This window comes from Papio anubis, chromosome 13, assembly GCF_008728515.1.
Source record: "Papio anubis isolate 15944 chromosome 13, Panubis1.0, whole genome shotgun sequence".
In the NCBI taxonomy this organism is placed as follows: Eukaryota; Metazoa; Chordata; class Mammalia; order Primates; family Cercopithecidae; genus Papio; species Papio anubis.
In genome coordinates this window covers 85548014-85571187 of record NC_044988.1, presented here as the reverse complement: position 1 = coordinate 85571187, position 23174 = coordinate 85548014, and positions in this window count along the sequence as shown.

Sequence of the window (23174 nt, the reverse complement as noted above, 5' to 3'; positions counted from 1 at the left end):
TTGTTTGTTGCGACTTTGGACAGCACATGTCTATGTCCTGGATCTCTGTAAAACGTAGGGTTTGGACAAGTCAGAAATTGCCAACTGGTGGTCCAGGACTGTATTAATATGCTTATTTGGCTTATGTATTATCTTTAAAACACTTGTATTTAGTGCCAACATTAATATTTTTAAGGATATTAATTGCCAACATATAAATATTTGGGTGCATTAGAGTTCCTACAATCACAGAGGGCATCAATCTTGGGACCTCTGTAGCAGCTTTGCCTTTAGATAAAGCCTGGCCTTTCCAGTTCACTCTCCTGACTGACATCACATCATACCTTCCCTGCTTGGCCCTGGTGGGCATTGAAGTTTACCACCTGTGCATCAAATGATCTCAAAGGTCCTTTCCACATTTAAAATCCTTGGAGGCCAGCACCTGGTAATGTGTCAAAATGAAGAAAAAATATCATCTACTGACTTTTTTCCCCCAGTAGAGCAAACACTTTTCAAATGTGCATTTAAAAAGTGATTCTCTGAAGATAGTACTCAAGGTGGAGTTGGAATCATGTGGAGAAATTAAATTATTGTTTGGTTTGACTGTTAAGGCCCTGACTATTCTCCCATTTCACATGACCCCTCAGCAGATAGTTAAGAGTAGTGGGTAGCATGGAAACTGAAGCACAAACCCACTTAGGCATGAGCAAGGAAAGAAAGAGCTCCAGAAGTCCCAGAAGAATCGTTCTGTGTCACCTAGCCCTAGCCAGGCATCCAACAACAATCCTAACCCAAACATGGGCTGAAACCTGCAAGACAAGATGGACTTAAAAGAAGTAAAAGGAAGGTAGCAAAAGCAATTCAAGCATCAGAAGTAAGGCTAGAATGAGATCTGAGATGAACAATCACAATGCACACAGTAGGCATTTAATAAGATGATGACATATTTGAGGAAAACTGAGTGGTACCATCTTTTGCAACAGAGATGCACAGATGTCTGTTAAGGGGAGACCAGTTTATCATTTGGAACTGGACTTCCTCTTGATATGATGCCAGGAGGAGAGGAACTAACATTTGTGGGCACCTATAGCATATCATACACAATATTTTGTCATCCCTTTATGCATCATAACTCTATAGAATAAAGTGTTCATTTTATAAGTTAGGTTGCCTGTGGTTCAGAGAGGTAAGAGAGTTTCCCAAAATCGTGGAGCAGAATTTGCACCCGGGCCACTTGGGCTTCCCTTCCCTGTCTTTATTATGCTTGTTTCTGCTGGCATCTCCCATTTTTCAGGTGTTTTGTATTCTGGTGACATTTCAGCAGGCACCAAGTTTCTGGAGTCCTACTCTACAGCAAGCATCCTCTCTGGTTTTTGACTAAAAATTATCAACTCAGGCCTCTGGTCTGGCTCAATTTGCAGGTCATCCCTTTCCCTCTCTTTAAAAATACCTGGGTTCCTGGTCTCATGCCAAATACAAGGGAGAAGGCCAGAGACACAGAGACGTCTGGCAGATTGTCCCCCTACCTGAGGCCCTATTAGTGTGACCACATACTACAAGAAAGATGGAATCTCCCTGATTCAGCAGAACAAAATGAGCAAGAGTTGGCCCAGGCTTGTCTCTTGGTACAGATAAAGATGTGGGATGTATGAAACGATCTCACAAGCTCCCGTGTCATTTTAGTTTTGCTGAGCAATGGAACTGGTCCCTGTTTTATACAGGCCAGAAGAGGAAAAGTCTATCACATTTTGAGGAGGGATATGCAGCTGGGAAGAATCCAGAGGAAGAAAGAATTGAAGACAGTGGCTGCATAATCACTGACAGGCTGTATAGTATCAAGCATACTCCAGGACTCTGACAAAACTGGATTTAGAGTTTGCCTCTTGTTTGTAATTCACATATGTATTTTTGGTCTTTGTTTGTTTGTTTGTTTTTTCCTTTTGTGGAGAACGGAGTCTTGTTATATTGCCCAGGCAGGTCTGGAACTCCTGGGCTCAAGCTATCTCCCTGCTTTTTGCCTCCCTAAGAGCTGGGATTATAGGCATGAGCCACCGCACCTGTCCAGTAATTTATATACGTATTTTTTATTGTCATAAAATATAAACAACCGGGGAAGGGTGCAGTGGCTCATGCCTGTAATCCCAGCACTTTGGGTGGCTGAGGCGGGATCACCTGAGGTTGGGAGTTTGAGACAAGCCTGACCAACATAGAGTAACCCCATCTCTACTAAAAATACAAAATTAGCTGGGCATGGTGGCACATGCCTGTAATCCCAGCTACCCAGGAGGCTGAGGCAGGAGAATCACTTGAACCTGGGAGGTGGAGGCTGAGGTGAGCTGAGACTGCGCCATTGCACTCCAGCCTGGAAAACAAGAGTGAAACTCCATCTCAAAACAACAACAACAACAACAACAACAACAAAACAACCTAGAACTTGTCATTTTAATCACTTTTAAGCGTGCAGTACTGTGGCATTAAGTATATTGTCATTGTCATGCAACCATTACCACTACCCATCTCCATCTTTTTAATATTTCCCAGATGAAACTGTATACCCATTAAATGCTAACCTCCCATTCCCCTGCCCCACAGACCTTGATAGACCAGTTCTACTCTCTGCTTCTATGAGTTTGACTACTCTACGTATCTCGTATAAATAGAATCATGCAGTATTTGTTTTTCTGTAACTGGCTTATTTCACTTAGTATAATGTCCTCAAGGTTTATTCATGTTATAATTGCATCAGAATGTCCTCCCTTTTTAAAGCTAAATAATATTCCATTGTATGTATATACCACATTTTAAAAATCCATTTATCCACCAACGGATGCTTGTGTTGCTTCCACATTTTGCTGTTGTGAATAATGCTGTTGTAAATACGGGTGCACAGATACTATGGAAATATTTTTAAAATCATGGCTAATATATATTCTTTGAAAGCAATGATTAGTAGCTAACATTATGTAAACAACTGAGGAGCCTCACTGGGCATATTGTAATGAGGAGAATAATTTCTAGTACAATAACAAAAAAATGGCTGTGACTAAGGGAATTATGGGAAATTGGTCTTCCCCACTGTGCCAGAATTATTTTCTTAAAAATAAAATATCACCATGTCACCTCTCTTCTTTAGGTATATCCTCTAATGTACATTAGTTTCAGAATAAAATACAAATTCCTTAACATGGCATTCATGACCTTCGCCAAGCTTCCCAGCCTCATCTGTTATCTATCCATTTATCCCCAAGCTGCCTATGAAGCAATCATTCTGTACAAGGAGCCCACCTTGTTCTTTTATGCCTCAGGCTCTACACTCTCTATTCCTTTCATCTTTATCTTGGAGAGCCCTTCACTGTAGTACTGATGACATGGTATGGTATAGCAGCAGTCTCTTCCCATGTCATTTGCCTATGAGCTAGAGGGTGGGGATTTTGTGTTACTCTTTTCTATAATACTTCTATTAATCACGGAAGGACTTAATGCTTTTTTATGTGATTGAATGAGGGAAAGTGTAAATATTGCTCAGTAGATAAAACAGGATTTGAACATCTTGATTGAACCCCTGTTTGGCTATATGAATCCCTTTTCAAGTGACAAGAAAGGATAAGCCACAAGCACATCTGAAACCTGAAAGGTTTTCATTTGAAGACTCAGATGAGAACTGCACTTCCTTCAGGTTTTTTTCAGCACATGGACAGCAAGAGTACATACTGTAAATTCGGAGTTCAAATTAGAGAGAAACAGGACCAGAGTATGAATTAGAGAAAAATGGTATGAATAAGGTTTTGCAATTACTGAAAAGCTTCAACATAATCTCTTTAGATAGTCTTTCTCATGGGCCTTTTAAAATTTCATACAGCAGGAATCATTTATTTATTACTATTTATTTATTTTACTGAATTAATACTTTTAATTGACAAAATCATATAAATTTATAATGTAAAACATGTTGCTTTGAAATATGTATACATTGTGGAATGGGTAAATTGAGCTAATTAACATGTGTGTTACCCTATATAGTTATCAATTTTCTTCTGAGAACATTTAAAACCTACTCTCTTAGCAATTTACAAGAGTACAATGCATTGTTGTTAACTATAGCTACCATGTCTTTACAATAGATCTCTTGAACAGATTCTTTCAAACTGAATTTTTGTATTCTTTAACCAACATGTCCTTCAGACCACCCCACTCCAGTCCTTAGTAACCATCATTCTGCTATCTACTTCTATGAGTTCACCTTTTTTGATTCCACATTCAAGTGAGATTATGCAGTATTTATTTTTCTGTGCCTGATTTATTTCACTTATAATGTCCTTCAGATTCATTCATATTGTTGAAAATAAACCTTTAAAAATAAGAAAATCATTTCATTTGCAACAACATAGTATGCTATTTTTTTTATTTTTATTTTTTGAGACGGAGTCTCTCTCTGTTGCCCAGGCTGGACTGCAGTGGCGCGATCTCAGCTCACTGCAAGCTCTGCCTCCCGCATTCACGTCTTTCTCCTGCCTCAGCCTCCCAAGTAGCTGGGACTACAGGCGCCCACCACTATGCCTGGCGAATTTTTTTTTTTTTTTTTAGTAGAGACAGGGTTTCACCTTGTTAGCAAGGATGGTCTTGATCTCCTGACCTCGTGATCCACCCACTTAGGCCTCCCAAAGTGCTGGGATTACAGGTGTGAGCCACAGCACCCAGCCCATAGTATGTTATTTTGTATATATACCACATTTTTTTTATCCATTCATCCATTGATGGATACTTAAGTTGACTCCAAGTCTTGGCAATTGTGAATAATTCTGTAATGAACATGTTAATGTAGTTATCTCTTCAACATATCAATACCATTTCCTTTGGATATATATCCAGAAGTGGGATGGCTGGATCATATGGTAATTACAGATTTAAGTTTTAGAGGAAATTCCATATTTTCTATAATGTCTCTACTGATTTACATTTCTATCATCACTGTGCAAGGGGCCCCTAGTCTCCATATCTTCTCTAAGACATGTTATCTTTCATCTTTTTTATTATGGCCATTCTAATAGGTATGAGGTGACATGTCACTGTGGTTTTAATTTGCATTTCTCTGATGATTGGTGATATTAAGTATTTTTTTTATTGGGTATGTGTATGTCTTTGTTTGAAGAGTGTCTCTTCAGGTGCATAGCCCATTTTTTATTTGGGTAATGTGTTTTCTTACTACTAAGTTGTTTGAGTTCCTTATATATTTTTGGATATTAACCCCTTATCAAATATCTGATTTGCAAATATTTTCTCCCACTCCATAGGTTACTCTGTTGATTGTTTCCTTGTTTGTGAAGAAGATTTTTCAGTTTGGAGTAATCCCATTTTTCTATTTTTCCTTTTGTTGCCTGTGCTTTTGGGTTTATGTCTAAAAAATCATGCCCAGACCCATGTCATAGAGCTAGTCCCCTGTTTTCTTCTAATAATTGCACAGCTTGAGGTCTTACGTTTAAATCTTTAACCCATTGTAAGTTGATATTTGTATGTGGTGTGAGAAATTCAGTGTTCTGCATTTAAATATCCAGTTGTCCCAATACAATTTATTGAAGAGATCATCCTTTCCCCATTGTGTATTCCTGTCTCCTTTGTTGAAAATCAATTGACTGTAAATTCATGTATTTATTTCTGGGGCTCTATTTGGTTCCATTGGTCTATGTGTCTCTTTTTATGCCAGTACCATGCTGATTTGATTACTATAGCTTTGTATTATATTTTGAATTGGGGTAGTATGATGTTTTCAGCTTTGTTCTTTTTGCTCAAGATTGCTTTGGCTGTTTATGTTCTCTTGTGGTTCAATATGAATTTTGGAATTTTTTCCTATTTTTGTGAAAAATGTCTTTGGTATTTTGATAAGAACTACATTGAATCTATGGAGTTTTTTGGGTAGGATGGACAGTTTATTGTTCCTCTGTTCTTCCAATCTATAAACATGAAATATCTTTTCATTTATTTGTGTCTTTTTCAATTTCTTTCATCAATATGTTATAGTTTTTAGTGTATAGGTCTTCACTTCCTTGGTTAAGTTTATTCCTAAGTTTTTTGTTTATTTGCTTTTTGTAAATAAAATTGTTTCCTTGATTTCATTTTTGGATAGTTCATTGTTAGTGTATAGAAATACTACTGATTTTTGTCTGTTGATTTTACATCCTACAACTTTACTAAACCACCTTATTAGTTTTAACGTGTGTGTGTGTGTGTGTGTGTGTGTGTGTGTGTAGTTTAGGGTTTTCTACATGTAAGGTCATGTTGCCTGTGAACCAGGACAGTTTAACTTCTTTCTTTCCAAAGTGGATGGCTTTTATTTCTTCTTCTTCTTCTTCTTCTTTTTTTTTTTTTTTTTTTTGAGATTTCCTCCTCTTCCAATACTACTACTCTCCTTCTCCTTCTCCTCCTCCCTCCCTCCTCCTCCTCCTCCTCCTCCTCCTCCTCCTCCTCCTTCTTCTTCTTCCTCCTCCTCCTCCTCCTCCTCTTCCTCTTCCTCTTCCCCTTCCTCTTCTTTTTCTCTTTGAGACAGGGTCTTTTTCTGTTGCCCAGGCTGGAGTGCAGTGGCAAGAAATGGGCTCAATTCACCCTCTGCCTCCTGTGTTCAAACAGTTCTCATGCCTGAGTAGCTGGGATTACAGGCACGCTCCACCATGCCTGGCTAATTGTTTTGTATTTTTAGTAGAGATGGGGTTTCGCCTTGTTGGCCAGCCTTGTCTCGAACTCCTGACCTCAAGTGATCTGCACACCTCAGCCTCTCAAAGTGCTGGGATTACAGGCATGAGACACCTCACTCTGCATAGATGCCTTTTATTTCTTTCTTTTGCCTAATTGTTCTGACTGGGACTTTCAGTACTGTGTTGAAGACAAGTGGAGAGAGTAGACATCCTTGTCACATTTCTGATATTATTGAAAATTTTTTGACTTTTTCCCATTGAGTATAATTTTAGTTTTGTGTTTGTTACACATGGCCTTTACTGTGTTGAGGTACTTTCCTTCTATACTTAATTTGTTAGGAGTTTTTCTTTCTTTCTTTCTTTTTTTTTTAATCATGAAAGGATGTTAAATTTCATTAAGTGCTTTTCTTTTTAACATCTGTTGAGATGATCATATGGTTTTGGTCTAACAGGAATAATTTAAACTAAATTTCATGATACCAAAAGACTTTAAAGATCATGAGGCAAGTCTTGCTCTCTGGGACTTGGTTTACTCATTGACAAAATGAGAATGTTGGACCAGAGATTCTGAAATGCTCCAAATTTCTGTCAATTTGGCTATGCTCTCCAAATACAATATCCTAAATCTAAGTACCTCCAAAAGTAATCCTGAACACCTTTTATGGTTAGCATTTTTTCCCCTAGACACAGTTATCTATGATACATACCTATGCATATAATTTATATTCTCTGGTACTAGAAGAACTCTGTTTTCTCACCACTTTGAGGCCCTGCAGACATTTCTCTCCCCTGAGCTCCCTTCTCTTTGCAAAATATCACCTAGCTTTTTCTATTTTATAATTGACAGGGTCTTCTCCATGTTGGACGTGCCCTACTCTATCCTTACCATCTTCAATGATGGGAAAAAGAATGAATTCTGAGACTTCAGTGGAATCAACCTGCTACATCTAAAGCCCAGGTTTCATGTTACAATGAATGAGGGCAAGTCAGTAATATCAGCTGAGATTTCATCCAGGACTAGGAGTAATTTGAATTTTAAGATTTGTTTGGCATAAAAGTAGGATGAAAGCTTCTAAGAGAGAAGAAACAGTTATAAGAGATGGAAGGAGATTTGGGACCTCTTTCCTCATGGAATCTTTACAGATGAGTCCTGTCATTTGTTGTGTTAATTTTCTGTTGCTGTTGTAAAAAAAGTTATTACCCCATTAGTGGCTTTAAACAAACACAAATTTATTATCTCACTGTCCTGTGGATTGTAAGTTTTGTTTGGCTTGGCTGGATCTCACACAAAGTCCAGTGGACTCTGAGTAAGGTCTCACAATATCAAGATCTAGGTGTCATCAGGACTGTGTTTCTTACTGAGTTTCTTGGGTGAGAATCAACTTCCAGGCTCATTCAGATTGCAGGATAAATCCAATTCCATGTGATTTTAAGACTGGCATTTCTATTTCTTTGCTGGTTATCAGCCTATGAGAGTGGCAGGAGATGAGGTTGGTAATGGAGGTTAGGGCCAGTTTGAGTTTAGTTGGCATTTGGATTCTGTTGTAAGGGCAATAAAAAACAATTAGAGTGCTTATGCAAAGGAGATACATGATTTGATTTGTGTTTATAGACATTACTTGATAATCCATGTGGGCAATTAATTCTAGTAATACAAAAGTGGAAACAGGAAAACAAAACAGAAATCTATTCAAGCAGATCAGGCCAAAGATCACAGTGGCCTGACCAGGGGCATAATAATAGAGTCTAAGATCTAGACCCTGAAGTAGTACAACTTCAAGCTTTCTGACATAATTTGAGAACCTCAGGATCGACTCATGCAGTTTTTGAAATTAGATGAAGTCTTAGAGAACATTTCACAAAAGCACTGCATTTCAAAAATATAAGGCAAAAATCCAGCCTAAAATAACTTGTCCATGCTCACACAGTAAGTTGGTGATAGAGCGGTGATTAGAACTATGCCTCTTGACACCCAGTACAGTGCTTCTTTTACTGTATTCACATGCTTATATTGGTCCTTATCAAGTATTTCACAAGCAAAATATTGCTCACAAAATGCAGAGACCATTTTGACTAAGAAAAGAAGGAAGATATGTTGTTCTTGATGTTGGGGGTTATTTTAGGTAAAATAAGAGCATGGATCAAAGGAAAAGGGGACCTGTTTGCAGGTATCTGAGAGATGAGGCTAAAGGGAAAAGCTTCTTAGAAATAAGAGCATGACTGATTTTCTCTTATGCCACCAGAATAGCCTGGCAAGGCTGGGCCTGGTTTCCCACCAGGTAAAAGTGATGGGTTCCCGGAAAGCCAAAGCTTTTCATGTATTGGCAAAATCACAATTTAGGATGAGGGCGTGAACACATCTTCACTTTATACTCTGCTAATTTAGCATCTGCTGCAGTTAAGAAAGGGTATGTGTGATGCTCATGTATAACAGAAGCCAAAATAAGTAATAAAATCTGCCCTTAGTGGTAACAATGTATTATAGCATAATGCAATCTTCTCTGACTTCACTCTTCATCATCTCTTCTACTTATTCATATTGATTTAATCTTATGGTATCTGCATAATGCATATAAGTCACATCTAAGTGTGTGTGTGTCCTTGATATACTTGTGTACAGTCACCCCTCATTATCCTTGGAGGACTGTTTTCAGCACTTCCTACAGATACCAAAAGTTGAAGATACTCAAGTTCCTTACATAAAATGGTGTCGTATTCTCATATAACCTAAGCACATCCTCCTGTATACTTTACATAATCTCTAAATTACTTATAATAACTAATAAAATGTAAATGCTATGTAAATTATTGTTATGCTGGTATTGTTTTCTCATTTGTTTTTAAACATTGTTCCATTGTTCTTAAGCAAAAAGAACAAAGGTGGAGGCATCACATATCTGACTAAAAACTATAATATAAGGCTACAGTAACCAAAACAGCATGGTTGTTATACAAAAATAAACACATATACCAATTGAACAGAATAGAGAAACCAGAAATAAAGCCACACACCTACAGCCATCTGTTCTTTGACAAAATTGACAAAAACAAACAATAGAGAAAGGACTCTATATTCAATAAATAGTGCTGAGATAGCTGGCTAGCCACAGGCAGAAGAATGAAACTGGGCCCCTACCTTTCACCATAAGAAAAAAAAAAAACTCAAGATGAATGAAAGATTTAAATGTGCAACCTCGAACTGTAAGAATCCTAGAAGACAACTTAGGAAACACCATTCTGGACATTGGTCTTGAGAAAGAATTTATTACTAAGTCCCCAAAAGCAATTGAAAAAAAAAAACCCAAAAAATTGACAAGTGGGACCTAATTAAAGAGCTTCTACATAGCAAAAGAAATTATCAACACTATCAACAGAGTAAAAGGAAAACCTACAGAATGGGAGAAAGTATTTACAAATTAAACATCTGACAAAGGTTCAATATCCAGAATCTATGAGAAATTTAAACAATTCAACAAGCAAAAACAACCCATTAAAAAGTAGGTGAAAGACATGAACAGACACTTTTGAAAACAAGACTTGTAAGTGGGTAACAAACATATGAAAAAGTGCTACATATCACAATTCATCAGAGAACTGCAAATTAAAACCACAATGCAATTCCACTCAGAATGGCTATTATTGAAAATACGAAGAACAGTAGATGCTGGTGAGGCTGCAGAGAAAAGGGAAGACTGACATACTGTTGGTGAGAATGTAAATTAGTTCAGCAAGTTTGAAAAGCAATTTGGAAATTTCTCAAAGAACTTAAAACAAACTACCATTGAATCCAGCAAACCCATCACTAGGGGTGTGTGTGTGTGTGTGTGTGTGTGTATATATATATATATATACACACACATTATATATACATTATATATATATATATAAAATAATTCTACCAAAAAGACACATGAACTTATATGTTTATTGCAGCATGTGTCATAATAGCAAAGACATGGAATCAAGCTAGGTGCTCATCAATGGTCACTTGGAGAAATAAAATGTGGTACATATACACCATGGAATACTACTTAGCCATTAAAATGAATGAAATCATGTCCTTTGCAGGAACATGAATGCAGCTAAGGGCCATTATCATAAGTGAATTAATGCAGGAGCAGAAAACCATATACAGCAGATTCTCACTTACAAGTGGATGCTAAATATTGGGTATTCATGGATATAAAGATGGCAAAAATAGACACTGGAGACTACTAGATAGAGGAGAGAAGGAAGAGGGCAAGATTTGGAAAACTGCTAGGTACTATGCTCACTGTCTGGATGATGGGATTAGTCATGTCCCAAACCTCAACATCATGTTATCCATGTAAATGACCTGTACCTATACCTCCTAAGCGTAAAATATCAGTTGAAATTATACACATTAAAAAACCCATAAAAATAAAATAAAAATGAAGAGACCAGTGTTAGGAGAATAAAATATAAATTGTTGTACTTTTTTATTGTTTTGTTTTCCAATATTTTCAACCCATGGTTGGTTGAATCTGCATATGCAGAACCCTTGTATACAAAGGGCAGACTGTATGTAAATTATGTTTATATGTATTTCTTTTTTCTGTTGTGAAATCCTTGCTTAGTCTGAAGATAATTTAGTCTTATTTATGTCTGCTTAATAAAAATGAAAGATTTAGCAGACCCATAGACATCTATTTGCATGAATTAACTTATATGAGAGGCTTGTGTTTATTTTTCTGTCTTACTGAAGGAGAAGAGATCTTAGTGAATGCAGAGGTGGGGACTGGGAGAAAGGTTGGGGATTAAGAACAGGAGAATGTAGTGGACAATAGGTCATGTGCGCCTGCTTTTTGATAGCACTGTAGGTGAATTTTTAAGCAGATTTGTGGGGGGAGAGGTGGAAAGGAAAGGGGTGATACAGGAGAATGGAAACAGGAGGATGACTCTCTGGAGAGAAATGTTGGTAGCAGGAGCTAAATAATCTGTTTCAATGAGATAATTTGTGATACAATTCAAAATATATCAATTAGCTACAGCTGTATAATAAATTACACTAAAAAAATAGTGGTGTTTTTAATGGAGATAGATAGTAGAAGGAGTAGAAAGATGGTTACTAGAGGCTGGGAAGGGTAGTGGGGTATTGGGGGAGGTGGGAATGGTTAATGGATACAAAAATGGTTAAAATAAATGAATAAGACCTAGCATTCAATAGCACAACAGGTGACTATTGTCAATAATAATTTAATTGTATATTTTTAAATAACTAAAAGAATATAATTGGATTGTTTGTAACACAAAGGATAAATGCTTGAGGGGATGTATACCCTTTCTATGATGTGATTATTACACATTGAATGCCTATATCAAAACATCTCATGTACCCCATAAATATATATGCCTACTATGTACCCACAAACATTAAAAATATATATTTTTAAAAATACAGTGGTTTGAAAAATTGTAAATTATTTTTCACAAGTCTATGACTTTTATGAGCAGTTCTGCTAAATGAGGCTGGTTTTGGTTGGGCAGTTATTCCGGTCTTTCTGGGACTCAGGTGATCATCTGAGTATTGGCAAATCTAAAATTGCCTTGGCTGGGACAGCTACGTCTGTTTCACGTCTCATCCTCTAGCAGTCCTGTCTAGGCGTGTTGTTGAAAGTTCTTTTTCAAGTCTCTGCTTACATCAAGTTTGTTATTACCTCATTGGACAAATCACATGGGCAAAACTCAGATTCAGGGAGTTTACTATCAATGGATATGGATTCAGAGAGGAGTGAGAAGTTTTGCAATCAATCTACTACATATAAGCACATTTTCTTCAGGCCATGTCATAAAGATCTTGCAGAGTTGAGGAGTGGAGCATTCTCCTCCTTTAGGCCTGGAATGTAACTTGGGTCTGATGGAATGGGTACTGTAGAAAATACAGCAGGGGTTGGCAACTCCAGGAGCTCTCAACTCACTATTGAGGTGCTGGTGGGAGCATGTGATGAGTGAGTTACTCCATGAACAAAGTCTTTTTGACAAATTGCTTTGGGCACATAGTCATAATCATAAACAAATCTTTGGAAGTATATTTTGGAATACTTTAGCATAAATCTTCCTCAGCAGGAGTACAGAATTGTCATTCAGGATCTTGAGTGCCATGTTAATGGCGACAACCACCCCAAGTGACTTTCTACAGGAGATGTCAACAAAGGGACCAAAATAGAAGAATAAGAGATAAGTTACTACTGAATATATGTGGATAGCAACAATAATTGGAAAGGGATTTTAGCTAGATGGTGCTAAGATCCTATGATCTTGCAGGTGGGAGCCTTTGAAATAACAAAATTTGGGTATTCATGCTATAGACACTTCAGGCTGGTATGAATGACATAGGGGACATGCCAGTTATATTTACATATTTATTTGTTAAGGTTCCTGCCGTGAAAAATAGATGACAACCCAAATTCCTGCCCATTAAGAACACTGTTTCTCTCTTAAATTTGAAAGGTCTCATCAACGTTAAATAAAAAATACCTAATAGTTTTTTATTTACATATTTTTGAAAAAAAGACATGGAAAAGTAGGAAAATAATGTGCACTGGCATCAGGCAGACCTGAATTACCATTTTAAAATTTTATCCCTTAATGATGTTTAAGATTGACAAACTGCCTAACCTCTCTGTATCTCTTTTCCTCATCTATGAAATGGGATTGACCACATCTTTGTCACAAGATTGGGAAATGGATTAACAATAAAACATGTAAAATACCTGACACATCACAGGTGTTCTAATAAATAAATGTAGTTGTTTCATCATTTATTGCATATCAACTGGAGTCCAGGCATGGTCCTGCATGTTAAAGATGGAAAAGAGCCAACAGTCCCAGCATCCCACCTAGGGATTCAATGATTGAACAAATGAGTAACATATCTGTCTCCCCTTACAGAGCAATGGATTTCTTGAGATCACAATCAGTGATGAGTCCGTCATCTTAGACCCAGCATCTCCAGCATCTAGCAAAGGACTTGATGAGGCAATGCTTTTGAAATGAATTTTATTATATATTAGAAGTCTGGTTTTTCTTATCATGATTAATATGAAGTCTCTCATAGAATAGCTGTTTAGTACATTTTGAAAGTGAATGAGTGATCAAGAGAGAGAATGTAATAAAGAAAGGAGGAAGGAAGGAAGGAAGGAAGGAAGGAAATGGTAAAGAAAAGCCTCATCATTCAGTCTTTTCCACCAGAATCCTTGAATATTTGCTCTTGAGAAATATTGCTGCTCACCTCGGATGGAGCTACTTCTGCAGAAGTAAATGGACAGGCAACAAAACATAATTATGGCTTCAGGCAACCCAAGACAGAATGGGAGCAGGGGAGTGGGGGAGACATCTAATACCCTAGTCCTCTATCTTCTTGGAATAAGATTGTCTTTTGTTAAATAAAAATTATTCCAATAGCTTTAGTGCTAGTAATAACTTTTGGCTACATGGATGATGTACATGTAACGATGAAGTCTGGGATTTTAGTGTACTTGTCACCCAAAATGGGTACATTGTACCCAATAGGTAATTTTTCATTTCTGACCCCCTTCCCATACTCCTCCCTTCGGAGTTTCCGGTGTGTATCACACCATTCTGTACGTCTTTGACTACCCTTAGCTTAGTTCCCACTATAAGTGATAACACATAGTATTGGCTTTCCATTCCTGAGTTACCTCACTTAGGTAATGGCTTTCCTCAAAACTATACAAATGCATGAAAATTAAATAATACTCCTGCATGATTTTTGAGTCAATAATGAAGTCAAGATGGAAATTCAAAAAATTTTCAGAATGAATGGTATCAGTGGCACAAGTTATAAAAACCTCTGGGATATAGCAAAAGCAGCACTAAGTGGAAAGTTTATAGCACTAAACACCTACAACAAAAAGACAAAAAGTCCTAGGGAAGCTCAGGGACTGAAATAAAAAGATAGAAAGGTCACAAACTGACAACCTAATGTTATATCTCAAGGAACTAGAGAAACAACTACAAACCAAACCCAAAGCTAGCAGAAGAAGAGAAATAACAAAGATCAGAGCAGAACTAAACTAAATGGAAACCAAGAAAACAATACCAAGGAACAATGAAATTAAAAGTTGATTCTTTGAAAAGATAAATAAAATTGATAAACCACTAGCTAGATTAACCAAGAAAATAAGAGAAAAGATTGAAATAAGCTTAATCGGGAATGAAAATGGAGACATTACAACAGATACCATAGAAATACAAAATATTATTTGAGACTAGTGTGAAAACTTCTATGCACACAAACTAGAAAAACTAAGGGAGGCCAGGCGCAGTGGCTCATGCCTGTAATCCCAGCACTTTGGGAGGCCAAGGTGGGTGGATTATGAGGCCAGGAGATCAAGACCATTCTGGCCAACATGGTGAAACCTCATCTCTACTAAAAATACAAAAATTAGCTGGGCATGGTCACGCACTCCTGTAATCTCAGCTACTCAGGAGGCTGAGGCAGGAGAATCGCTTGAACCAGGGAGTCGGAGGCTGCAGTGAGCCAAGATCGTGCCACTGCACTTCAGCCTGGAGACAGAGCAGGACTTCGTCTCAAACAACAACAACAACAACAACAACAACAACAAAAACTAGAGGAAATAGATAAATTCCTGGAAACATACAATCCACCAAGCCTGAAACGGGAAGATATAGAAATCCTGAACAGTCCAGGTTTAGTCTTGGGAGGGTGTATGTGTCTAGGAATTTATCCACTTCTAGATTTTCTAGTTTATTTGCATAGAGGTGTTTATAGTATTCTCTGATGGTAGTTCGTATTTCTGTGGGATCAGCGGTGATATCCCTTTTATCATTTATTGTACCTATTTGATTCTTCTCTCTTCTTTATCAGTCTGGCTATGTATTTTATTAATTTTTTTGAAAAACCAGCTCCTGGATTCTTCGATTTTTTGAAGGGTTTTTCATGTCTCTATCTCCTTCAGTTCTGCTCTGATCTTATTTATGTCTTGTCTTCTGCTAGGTTTTGAATTTGTTTGCTCTTGCTTCTCTAGTTCTTTTAATTGTGATATTAAGGTGTTGATTTTAGATCTTTCCCCCTTTCTCCTGTGGGCATTTAGTGCTATAAATTTCCCTGTAAACACAGCTTTAGCTGTGCCCCAGAGATTCTGGTACATTGTGTCTTTGTTCGCATTGGTTTCAAAGAACTTATTTATTTCTGCCTTAATTTCGTTATTTACCCAGTAGTCACTCATGAGCAGGTTGTTCAGTTTCCATGTAGTTGTGAAGTTTTGAGTGAGTTTCTTAATCCTGAGTTCTAATTTGGTTGCACTGTGGTCTGAGAGACTGTTTGTTATAATTTCGGTTCTTTTGCATTTCCTGAGGGGTGTTTTGCTTACAATTATGTGGTCAATTTTAGAATAAGTGTGATGTGGTGCTGAGGAGAATGTATATTCTGTTGATTTGGGGTGGAGAGTTCTGTAGATGTCTATTAGGTCCACTTGGTCCAGAGCTCAGTTCAAGTGCTGAATATCCTTGTTAATTTTCCGTCTTGTTGATCTGTCTAATATTGACAATGGGGTGTTAAAATCTCCCAGTATTATTGTGAGAGTCTAAGTCTCTTTGCAGGTCTCGAAGAACTTTCTTAATTAATCTGGGTGCTCCTTTATTGGGTGCATATATATTTAGGATAGTTAGCTCTTCTTGTTGCATTGATCCCTTTACAATTATGTAATGCCTTTCTTTGTCTTTTTTGATCTTTTTTGGTTTAAAGTCTGTTTTGTCAGAGACTAGGATTTCCTTTTGCCATTCCGGACATCAAATCTTTCTGGCCTGTTTTTAGTCTTTTCCCCAATATCCACATCTGAACTATTTTTTTGAGGCCAGCATCTTCCTGATACGAGAACCTGGCAGAGACACAACAAAAAAAGAAAATTTCAGGCCAATTTCCCTGATGAACATCGATGCAAAAACCCTCAAAAAAATACTGGCAAACCTAATCCAGCAGCACATCAAAAAGCTTATCCACTGTGATGAAGGCAGCTTCATTCCTGGGATGCAAGGCTGGTTCAACATACCCAAATCAATAAACGTTATCCATTACGTAAACAGAACCAATGCCAAAAACCAGTATTATCTCAGTAGATGCAGGAAAGACCCTCAATATAATTCAAAACCCCTTCATGTTAAAAGCTCTCAATAAACTAAGTATCGGTGGAGCGTACCTCAAAATAATAAGAGCTATTTATGACAAACCCACAGCCAATATCATACCACATGGGCAAAAGCTGGAAGCATTCCCTTTGAAAACCGGCACAGGACAAGGATACCCTCTCTCACCACTCCTATTCAACATAGTATTGGAAGTTCTGACCAGAGCAATCAGACAAAAGAAAGAAATAAAATGTATTCAAACAGGAAGAGAGGAAGTCAAATTGTCTCTGTTTGCAGATGACATGATTGTATATTTAGAAAATCCCATCGTCTCAGCCCCAAATCTCCTTAAGCTGATAAGCAACTTCAGCAAAATCTCAGGATACAAACTCAATGTGCATAAATCACAAGCACATGCTCACAGATAGGAAGAATTAATATCATGAAAATGGCCATACTGCCCATAGTAATTTATAGATTCAATGCTATCCCCATCAAGCTACCATTGATTTTCTTCACAGAATTGAAAAAAAACTACTTTAAATTTCATGTGGAACCAAAAAAGAGCCCATATAGCCAAGACAATCCTAAGCAAAAAGAACAAAGCTGGAGGCATCATGCTACCTGACTTCAAACTATACTACAAGGCTACACTAACCAAAACAGTATGATACTGGTACCAAAACAGATATATAGACCAATGGAATAGAACAGAGGCCTCAGAAATAATGCCACACCACATATACACCATAGAATATTATGTAGCCATAAAAGAATATGAGTTCATGTCCTTTGCAGTGATATGGATGAAGCTGGAAATCATCATTCTCAGCAAACTATTACAAGAACAGAAAACCATACACCGCATGTTCTCACTCATAAGTAGGAGTTGAACAATGAGAACACATGGACACAGGGAGGGGAACATCACACACCAGGGCCTGTCTGGGAATTGGGGGCTAAGGGAGGGATAGCATTAGGAGAAATACCTAGTGCAGGTGACAGGTTGATGGGTGCAGCAAACCACCACCATGGCACGTGTATACCTGTGTAACAAAACTGCATGTTCTGCACATGTATCCCAGAACTTAAAGTAAAAAAAAAAAAAAAAAAAAAAAGCAAAGCAAAGAAAAGAAATAGCGCCACACATCTACAACCATCTGATCTTTGACAAATCTGACAAAAACAAGCAATGGGGAGAGGATTCCCTATGTAATAAATGGTGTTGGGAAAACTGGTTAGCCTTATGCAGAAAACGGAAACTGGACCCCTTCCTTACATTTTATACAAAAATTAACTCAAGATGGATTAAAGACTTAAAAGTAAAACCTAAAACCATAAAAACCCTAGAAGAAAACCTAGGCAATACTATTCAGGACATAGGCATGGGCAAAGGCTTCATGACTAAAATACCAAGAGCAATGGCAGCAAAAGTCAAAATTGACAAATGGGATATAATTACACTAAAGAGATTCTGCACAGCAAAAGAAACTATCATCAGGCTGAACAGGCAACCTACAGAATGGGGGAAAACTTTGCAATCTATCCATCTGACAAAGGGCTAATATCCAGAATCTACAAGGAAGTTAAACAAATTTACAAGAAAAAAATAACCAATCTCATCAAAAAGTGGGCTAAGGATATGAACAGACACTTCTCAAAAGAAGACATTTATGCAGCCAACAAACATGTGAAGAAAAGCTCGTCATCACTGGTCATTAGAGAAATGCAAATCAAAACCACAATAAGATACCATCTCAAGCCATTTAGACTGGCAATCATTAAAAAGTCAGGAAACAACAGATTCTAGATAGGACGTGGAGAAATAGGAACGCTTTTACACTGTTGGTGGGAGTGCAAATTAGTTCAACCACTGTGGAAGACAGTGTGGTGATTCCTCAGGGATCTAGAACCAGAAATACCATTTGACCCAGTGATCCCATTACTGGGTATATACCCTAAAGATTATAAATCATTCTACTATAAAGATGCATACACATGTGTGTTTATTGCAGCACTGTTCACAATAGTAACGACTTGGAAACAACCCAAATGCCCATCAGTGATAAACTGGATAAGGAAAATGTGGCACATATACACCATGGAATACTATGTAGCCATAAGAAATGATGAGTTCATGTCCTTTGCAGGGACAGGAATGAGGCTGGAAATCATTCTCAGCAAACTTACACAGGAACACATGGACACAGGGAAGGGAACATCACATACCAGGACCTGTCTGGGGGTGGGGGGTTAGGGGAAGGATAGCATTACGAGAAATACCCAATGTAGATGACAGGTTGATGGGTGCAACAAACCACCATGGCACGTGTATACCTATGTAACCAACCTGCACATTCTGCACATGTATCCCAGAACATAAAGTATAATAATAATAATGATAATAATAATAATAAAATAAATTTCAAAGCTGACAAAAAAAAAAAATCCTGAACAGCCCACTAACAAGCAGTGAGATTGAATAAATAATAAAAAAAATCCTCCAACAAATAAAAGCCTAGGAACAGACAGATTTACAGCTGAATTCTACCAGACATTCACAGAAAAATAAGTACCAATGCTACCGAAACTATTCCAAAAGAGAGGAGAGCATCCCCCCTAACTCATTCTATGAAGCCAGTATCACTCTGATACCAAAGCTGTGAAAGGACATAGCAACAAAAGAAAAGGAAACACCAATCTTCTTGATAAACATACACACAAAAATCCTCAACAAAATACTAGCAAACCAAATCCAATAGCACATTAAAAAGGAAGTACACCATGATCGAGTGGGTTTCATCCCACGGATGCAGGGATGGTTCAACATACTCAAGTTAATAAATGTGACTTACCACATAAGCAATTAAAAACAAATACCATATGATAGTCTCAACAGATGCAGAAAATAATTCAATAAAATCTAGCATACTTCATGATAAAAATCTGAACAAACTAAGCATAGAAGAAACATATCTCAAAATGATAAAAACCAAATATCACAAACCCATAGCCAATATCACACTGCACAGGGAAAAGTTGAAACCATTCTCCCTAAGAAGTGGAACAAGACAAGGATGCTTACTTTCACCACTTCTATTCAACATAGTACTGGAAGTCCTAGCCAGAGAAATCAGGCAGAAGAAAGAAATAAAGGGCATCCAAATTGGAAAAAAGAGGAAGTCAAACTATCCCTGTTTGCTGTTGATATCATATTGTACCTAGAAAACCCTAAAGTCTCTTCCAAAATACTCCAAGAATTGATAAATTAATTCAGTAAAGTCTTGGGTTATAAAACCGGTGTACACAAATCAGTAGCCCTGCTATACACCAACAACAACCAAGCTGAGAATCAAATCAAGAACTCAATCTCATGTACAATAGCCTCTTTCTTTTTCTATTTTTTAACCTTCTGAATGACAGGAATTACTCCCTCCCCCAATGCTCATGTGTGCTCATCTCATATACCAGAGTCTTCAGTCGTTTTTTCTCAACAGCAAGCACAAGGGTAATTTATCTTCCCCTGGCTAACGTCCTCCAGGGAGTTCCATCTCCCACTCTCCTCACTCCCTGCTGCATTCTAACTTCTCACCACCCAACCATTGCTGTCTCTCAGCCCTTACCCCAACCCCTCGGTTGTCAGAATGAGCAGAAATTAATTGATTCAGAGGCGCTGTAGTAGATTAAAACATTCCAGTTATACTGCCTCAGTTTTCGAGAAAAACGGGGAGTCTTTAAAAGATAAAGAGGGGGAACTAGCATCGAGTGAAGTGGGGTTGGGGAAGAAAAGGGGATGATCTGAAAACTTGGATATAGGGTTAATGTATTAGAAATTTGGCCTGCATTCTTCTTGGGACAATGTTGCTGCATGAAATAAATACCGTCTTGAACTTTCAAAATGATTGCCATATGTTTTGGGGTTGGAAAGTTGCCTATCCCTTCTCTTCACTTCTAACTTCCCTCCTACCCCTATTCTTGTTGATTCACTTAAGGCTTAAGTTTGGTGAAATCCATATCTTTGCCATCACTTTGCTATAGGTTATAGATAAACTGGAGAGGAAGCCTTGTTGCCAGCCACTGGAGAAGGGGAATTTTCTTCTTGTTGGGTGCCAAAAGGCAAAGAGATTCAAACACTTGCAGCAGTTCTTGCCTGATTGAGGGAGAACACTGGGAAACCACAACAAAGTCCCAAGGCTGCTCCGAAAGAGTAAGGAGAAAAAAAATCTTTGGATTGAATACTGGAAGTTGTAGGGAGGCATATTTTAGCAAAATAGGGGTAAAAACAGAAATATTCATAGGAATTAGAAATATCCTAAAATAAAGGAGACTTCCCCAGAAGGTAGAAGCTTTCTTTAACTGGGTATGTTTAAGCACACATGTCAAGATACTGTTGAAAGACATTATGAATTCAATGAAGGCTTTACATAAATCTATGGTTTACAAGATTTTGTGGCTATGAAAAATTTTCTCTTTGTTTATGTTTGATCAGACTATACTGGAACCCCCAGTGTATACATAAGGATAAAAGCAGTGGTATACATTTCTTGGAAAATTATTTAATATTTTTATTGTCTTGATTAATATAAAAATAAGAGATCTGGAGTCACAGTATCATGACACAGTATTGATAAAGTCCTGAGTGACATAGATTTGTGACTATATATAACAACATTAAAAAAAACACTTGCCTGAGAGACTTTGGATACTTTTAAATTAACAGAGATAATTGGAGAAATGGTGAAAAGAGTTTTGCACCAAAAGCCATGAACTTGGCAATTCAAGTTAGCCCACTTGAAATGTCTTGATATTTTATGTACAACTAATTTATTTCTTCTATTGCACAATTTAAACATGTGAAGAGTCTCTGAAACATTAGAGGTCCATGGTACATCATTTTCAAACAACTGCTCTAGAGATCCATAAGCTCCCATTCACTTCTGATGTTGTACAGTTTTAAGAATCTTGAGTACAGTGAAGATTGAGGGATTTCTTATCCATGTGGTAGGCTGCATGAATCCTGTATTTACTTAGGAGTGTTGGTTATGCTCATGGAGTTAATTAGGAAAATATTGACTCTATACTGCATGTGGAAGGAGATAACCTTTCAGCAAACTAAGGCTGAAAAGCAACTCAGTCTAACATAACTGATCAAGGTACATGTTGTTAACAATTGCTATAAGGGATACTGAATAATCTTAAATATGTGTCTTGATTCCCAGAAGCAGATCTTGAGGTAAGAGTTCTAGTGTAGATAGTTTTTTTAGGAGGTAATACAATAAAGCAGCAGTAATGAAGTGGGGAAGTATAACAAGGAAGGAAAGGAAACCTTTAAGTAGGTTTTTAAGTTATTAAGTAAATCACTGCTATAGGCATCTAGAGCTCTCATCCTACTGGGGAAGTCTGGGAGCCAGTGTTGAACATGCACTTAAAGTGATCCTATGGATGACCATACCCACATTGGGATGGCTACTGTAAAAATAAGAGTGAAAAACAAAAAATGACAAGTGTTGGCAAGAAGGTGGCAAAATCAGAACCCTTGTGCACTGTTAGCGGTAACGTAAACATGGTGCAGCCTTCATATGAAGCAGTATGGCAGTTGCTCAGACAATTAAAAACAGAATCATCATATGATCCAGGCATTCTACTTCTAGGCATATACCCCAAAATAATTGAAAGAATGAACTCAAAAATAATTGTACACTTAATATTCAGGGTGGCATTATTTACCATAGTCAAAAGGAGGAAGTAACTCACATGTTCAGTAGCAGATGATTGTATAAACAAAATGTGGTATATACATATGATGGAATATTATTCAGCTTTATAAACAGGAAATTCTGACACATGCTACCATATGGATGAACCTTGAGGACATTAGGCTAAGTGAAATAAGCCAGTTACAGGAAGACAAACACTGCATGGTTTCACTTACAGGAGGTACCCAGAGTAGTCAAAATTACAGACAGAAAGTAGAACGGTGATTGCCAAGGGCTGGCAGGAGTGGGAAATGGGCAGTTAGTGTTTAATGTGCATAGAGTTTAGTTTCAGTTTTGTAAGATGAAAAAGTTCTGGAAAGTGGTTGCGCAACAATGAATATACTAAACATTACTGAACTGTACACTTAAGAATGCTTAAGAGCGTAAATTTTATATTATGTGTATTTTACCACATTAAAAAAAAAACCACCTATGGGAGGAGCAAGGAAGCTGTGTTATTTACACACCAACACCTGTTATTGGTTGAGGGATGCACCCAAAATATTGATTCTCCCACTTTACTTCTGGTCTGTTTCAGACATAAGTTAAGTGGGCTTTCTGGCCTGAGGAAGCCCACACACAAAGAATTGAGAGAGGGGAAGTCTTGGGAGTTGGAAAATCA